Genomic DNA, 6,862 nt, shown 5'->3' on the forward strand with positions numbered 1-6,862 from the left:
AGCAAGAGAAGATTCTATGATCTTAGAGATATATAATTTGGTTGTTGTAAACTTACTAATCAAAATTATTAATCTTGTGAGTTTACTTAGTGTAATGTATGTCCTAGTATTGTCTTAGGATCATCATTGCAAAGTGTATAAGTCTTGTAATTTCAATTAGTAGAAGCATAGGCTAGCTTAGTGATCTACTTCCTTAAAGGGACTTAGGAAGTTGATTAATCTTATTTGGAGATTAATACTTTTCCAAGGTGAAGACAAGTTGATCTAGGTTGGAGTTGATCTTTTAAATGGATAGAAAGATTAGGTTTGTTGTCTACCAAAGAAGTTGAAGACTTGTAAATCGGATCTCCACCGGGTTTGGAGAAAAGTGCTTAGTGAAGCAACAAATCCCGACTAGTGTAATCGAGGAGTGGATTAAGGTGGATTAGTTAACATCCACCCGAACCACTATAAATCCTTGTGTTTATATTCTTAACATTACTTCATTTATCATTTTGAACATATACAATACACACATCAAATTTGAGTTGAATTGGTTGATCAAAGTTAATCGAATTTGGTGATCAATCGAAAAAGTGTTAAAACGTATTAAGTAACTATTCACCCCCCCTCTAGTTACTTACAAAAAGGTCAGTGGTTGGTGTCGTGTTTTGATTGGGCCACATGTCCTAGCCGTTGGGCAATGACTTTATAGTCGTTTATCCTTTTTTTTTCCATTATAAATACCCACCATTCATATCATTTTTACACAAAAAAATAAAAAACAACAAATACTCTCAATAATTATACATTTTACTCAAAAAAATTACGGCGTCATATTTACTAGCTTCCGATTCCGATTTGGAGGATGTTCGTATTATCCAACTTATTCAAGAATTGGACGAAGAGTCCGAAGTTGAGTCCGTTCCTCGTAATCCAAGAGTTCGTGGATATATTCCGAGAGATCGGGAGTCAGCAGCGCAACGTCTTTGGAACGATTACTTCGCCGACACACCAGTTTATCCTGCTAAGAAATTTAAAAGGCGATTTCGAATGCGCATAAACTTATTTCTAAGTATAGCTCAAGGTATAACTACTTTTAATGGTAATTATATTCCTGAACATTTCGATTTTTTTTAGAGAAAGAAATGATGCACTTGGTAGGCAGTCGTTTACTACTTTACAAAAGTGTACTTCGGCTATACGTTAATTGGCTCATGGATTAAGCTCCGATGCTCTCGATGAATATTTACATATGAGTGAGAAAACATCAGTAATATGCTTAGACAACTTTTGTAAATGTATTATTGATTTATATAAAATTCGATACATGAGATCTCCCACAGCAACCGATGTTGCACGATTATATAGTGCACACGAGGAGAAGCATGGATTCAAGGGTATGCTCGGTAGTATCGATTGTATGCATTGAGAATGGAAGAATTGTCCGGTCGCTTATAAAGGACAATACACTAGGGGTGATCACAAGAAACCAACGATTATACTTGAAGCAGTGGCTTCTTATGACTTGTGGATTTGGCATGCCTTTTTCGGGATGGCAGGTTCTAACAATGATATCAATGTTTTGAATCAATTACCGGTTTTGATGCACTAAAGAAGGGAACAGCTCCATCTGCACCATTTGAGGTTAATGGTCATCAATACACCAAAGGTTATTACCTTGCCGATGGTATATATCCTGATTGGGCGACACTGATCAAAGGAATGTCGTGCCCCACAGATGAACCAAGGATTAAGTTCAAGAGATTTCAAGCAAGTGCACGAAAGGACATAGAGAGGGCGTTTGGTGTTCTTCAAGGGCGATTTCATATTTTAAGTCAACCTTCACGAACTTTGAAAGTAAACAAGACGCAGAGAGTAATGGAATGTTGTCTCATTATACATAATATGATTTTAGAAGACAATGATTTTGTGTTATGTAAATGGGAAGAAAGGTTTATAACCGAGGAAAGAGCAAATCGTGCCCAACGAGTTATGAATAGAGGACGTGATCAAGACGTTGTCACAAGAGAAATAAAGGATAGAGCGGTGCACGACCAGCTTACTGAAGATTTAATCGAGCATATTTGGAATCTTCCAACGGCATTTCGACCAACGAATTAGTATTTATTTATGTAAACTTTAAGATTATTATTATTTTATATTGTCTGTTTTATATTAATTATTTTATTTAATTATTTGTATTTTGTTTTTATTATTAATAAATATCTTATTTTTAAATATTAAATAATGTGTTAAATTATATATAAAAAATACAAAAATTAAAAACTAGTGGACCCTACTGAAACTGACACTGAAAACTGACATTTTGGGTTAAAAAATGTCAGAAACTGACACTGCCCAGACAGAGTCAGATTGCACTTTTTGGCCAAAAAGCGTCCCAACTGCCCGTGACGTCACAGTCAAGGTTGGGAATGGTCTTATCACCTACGTCATCTTCTTCAACAAAAGCCTTAACCAAAACCCATCACTATCAGAGAGCTCCCAATGGTTTCGCCTTAGTCCTCTAGGACTAGACGCCACCTCAGCGTCACATCTGCACTTCTTTCCTAGGACTAAACCCATGACTAAACACTCCCAACAGTTACACCTTTTTCCATATTTTTAATTACTTTTTATTTTTTTAAATAAAACTAAACTTTTATTAAAAATTAAAAATATAACAATAATTAAAATTAAAAATTTAATTATTTTAACTAAATTAAAATACTTTTATTATTATTATTAATTAATTAATATATTATAATTATAATATATAATATATAATAATAATTAATAATAATAATTTACATATTAACTAATAGACAAAATTTGTCTTTTATGTTATGAATAGTACTATTGCTACATTAACTTTTTTTCTGTTCCCACCGATTGAATGGTACAATTTGCGCTATAGTAATTTTTTTTTGGGTCCCAACGATAAGAAGCAACTTTCGTAAAAGAACCAACCCTTCAATATTAGAAAAAGATGTCGAAAAAAATTCTTTTTTACAAAAAAATTAACTAACTTTTTTTCCCTTTCCTCAACGATAAAGGAAGCAACTTTAATAAAAGGAACAACCCTTCAATGCTACCAAAAGATGTCGATGCTACCAAAAGATGTCGAAAAACAATATTTTTTACAAAATAAATCCACTAACTTTTTTTTACAAAAAAAAAAACAACGCTAAAAGAAGCAACTTTCACAGAGGGAACAACCTTTCAATGTTAGATGTCGAAAAAAATTATTTTTACAAAATAGATCCAGACTTTTTTTATAACTCGCATTCAAAATGGAGCCTCCGGCGCGAAGCGAGGGCTCCACAACTAGTTATAACTATAAATATAAATTGTGGTCCAAATTGCTCCTTCTCTCTCGGTCTCCATCTTCTTCATAGACTGCTCATTCTCTCTGCATCTTCTTCATTTTTCACCATTATTTCTTCAATAAATTGCAAAATATACCAAAATATACATATATATACTCCCGTCCTGGAAAATTTCACAGAAACACGGATCGAGGGACGATTAGCTGGACGGTGAGCTGGGCTGGGCGAGGGGCTGGGCGGGGTGCTGCCATCGGCTTCCTGCTGGGTGGTGGGGTGGGCGGAGGTGGAGACACCACCGTTGAGAGGGCTCTCAAAATAAAACTAATTGAAAAACTTAATCAAATCTAAATCAGACTCTAACTAATTTAAAATCAAACCCAAATCAAGAACCCTAATATCAAATTAGAACTGAATCTAAATAAAAATTCTGATTCTCTATTTAAACCTTAAATTCGATGGGGTCCACACAACCAATTCAGAGGTGAACAGAAGGTGAACGGTTCGTTTATGGTCTGAAACCCACACACGTTGCTACTTTGCTTGAGATCTTCTGGAGATTACGACAAGCTTGTAGGATGAAAATCGAAATTGCAAATTGAAAAATACAAACCCACATGTCAATCTGGATATTTTAGATCTGGAGATTAAGACAGGTTACCATCTCGATATGTGATTCCAAAGGTGGTGGTAATGGTGAATCTGACCGATTTATCCGTTGGTCTGAAACCCACACACGTTGCTACTTTGCTTGAGATCTTCTGGAGATTACGACAAGCTTGTAGGATGAAAATCGAAATTGCAAATTGAAAAATACAAACCCACATGTCAATCTGGATATTTTAGATCTGGAGATTAAGACAGGTTACCGTCTCGATATGTGATTCCAAAGGTGGTGGTAATGGTGAATCTGACCGATTTATCCATTGTAACCAATCTTCTTACCTAAAAGATCTATAAAGTTTTACCGAATTTGAGGGGTGCATATTAGTTTCTTTTCCTATATATTGGTAAATAGGCTTGCTTTATGCTATGTTCGTGATTTCCGATTTGTTAGCAGTAAGTTTGAATCTTTGACTTTTAGATTTTTTTATTAAAGATGGAAAAAGCAAGTTTTTTAAAGGGAAAGAGTCAAAGATATTATAGTGGAGATTTAAGATTTTAAGATTTTTTTAGCATGCTATAGCCATTTTTGACTTTAAGTTTTTGTGTTTTTTTTCTTTAAGTTATAATTTTACATTTGCAGGTATGATAGTGGAGAAAAGGGAAAAAGATGAATAGGATGATGAAACTTATAAAAGACAAAAATACCCTCAGGTGAATAGCTTGTGAGGGAAGTTAACAGCGTCTTTTAACGATGGCCAGACGGAGGGATGAGCTGCGAAACAAATTGAAACCACGAGGATGAGGAGTGCAATAGTAAAAGTTAAAGGTTTCGAAGTGGAATTTCATACAAATCACATAGACGAGCCGTGTAGTTTTATCTATAATTATTATGATTGTGTAGAAACAAAAAATAGCACCAATCATAATTATTTTATAGTGTCTTTTTATAAAGTTTAAAATTTTACTCTTTATTTAATTTTTTATCTTGCATGCGCTTATTATATTATACTATATACTAAATCCCGTAAATGAAATCCAATAGGGACCCGACACATACCCCTATTTAACTGTTATACTGTAGCACTTTATTTTCTTCATTTTTTTTTCTTTTTTCTTTTGGTGTAATTTCAATTTTCTTACAACTACCACAGCACAGATTACAACTCCTAAAAACCAACCCAACTTCAAAACCCTGCCGCTACCACCGTCACAGCTACAGCCGCCACCACTGTTATAACGACCCGTCAAAATCGCTATTAACGCGGTACGTTATTCATTGATTTCATAGTGAGGTTTTGACCTCTACATGATACGTTTTGTAAACATTTCATTATTTTGAAAAGGCACACCATAAATGAATATCTAATTCCAAGGTTTTCGACATCTGATGATTTCTACATATAGACAATCACTGTAAATAATAGTTTACAATAATACATCCGTTGACAATGCAGTCAAAATAAGATACATGGTGATGATTTTGTGAATGCAAAATTTTCTCGAATAAAGCATGTATGACTCCATGCACATAGCTTGTATAACGTATAAGCAAACAGCAGAACACTTCTAGGAACCTGAGAATAAACATGCTTAAAAGTGTCAACACAAAGTTGGTGAGTTCATAGTTTTAATGTTGCGTATAATCTGTATATAAAGGTGGACCACAAGATTTCAATTATTTCATCCAAAATGTTTATCAAAATATTCTACGAAATTGAGCACCCTGGTAACTAAACTTAACGTATATATAATAAGTACCCCTGTTTTAACATACATGTAACCAACATGTACAATACACGCAAATCAACGTGTATTAAAATCAAATAGCATAAGTTCGCTTTATAGTTCAGGCTAGGGTCTCTATACGTGGAACGGACGGGGATGTCAAGCCCTATGGATCTATATATAACTACTCGCGCCCACCAGTTCTTATAACCTGTAGTTACTAGTTACCAAAGCTAAGGAATTTTTGGTTTAAACTCAGTGTAGAATTAAGTATGTACTTGTGTCCATTGTTTTTAAAATAAAGTGCATATATTCTCAGCCCAAAAATATAGATTGCAAAAGCAGTTAAAAAGGGAGCAAATGAAACTCACGGTTCAATATTGAGATTCAATATTTGTAGGCAAATTATGTAGATGTAATGATAGTGGATGATTGTATGGTTGGTCTTAGATTCACGAACAATACCCCGAATAATACCCAATATTTCCTTAGTTTAAAACGGTTTGAAACCCGAATTAAAACACCCTCGTATATACTTTATTATTATTAAACTTAAATTAAAATTATAATTATAATATATATATATATATATATATATATATATATATATATATATATATATATATATATATATATATATATATATATATATATATTACAGAAGAATAGAAAGAAAGAGCGTGTGAGACGACCCGTCCTAATCCATAAGGACGAATACAATAACATATGATTACATCGCGAGGTATTTGACCTCTATATGATACATTTTACAAACATTGCATTCATTTTTAAAAGATAACTTTTATTACATCGAAAGTTGATAGGCATGCATACCATTTCATAATATCCAAACTATAAATGACCTAATCTGTCATTTACTTAATAATAATGTTTATTGAACTCAACGACTTGAATGCAACGTCTTTTGAAATATGCCATGAATGACTCCAAGTAATATCTTTAAAATGAGCAAATGCACAGTGAAAGATTTCTTTAATACCTGAGAATAAACATGCTTTCAAGTGTCAACCAAAATGTTGGCGAATTCATTAGTTTATCATAATCATTCATTTTCATCATTTTAATAGACCACAAGATTTCCAGATATTTAATTGTACACGTAACCCGAGTACAAAATTATATGCGTAACCCGCGAATTAAAAATCATTCCTATGTTGAACACCTGGTAACCGACATTAACAAAATGCATTTAGAATATCCCCAAA

The 6,862-nt window shown here is 33.4% G+C and overlaps 1 pseudogene; it reads left to right on the forward strand.

Moving 5' to 3' along the window:
* The window catches only part of LOC139860221 (protein ALP1-like), a 100,787-nt pseudogene extending 96,205 nt beyond the window's left edge, over positions 1–4,582 (forward strand).
* The last annotated feature ends 2,280 nt before the right edge of the window (positions 4,583–6,862 follow it).

Source organism: Rutidosis leptorrhynchoides, chromosome 7 (assembly GCF_046630445.1).
Source record: "Rutidosis leptorrhynchoides isolate AG116_Rl617_1_P2 chromosome 7, CSIRO_AGI_Rlap_v1, whole genome shotgun sequence".
In the NCBI taxonomy this organism is placed as follows: Eukaryota; Viridiplantae; Streptophyta; class Magnoliopsida; order Asterales; family Asteraceae; genus Rutidosis; species Rutidosis leptorrhynchoides.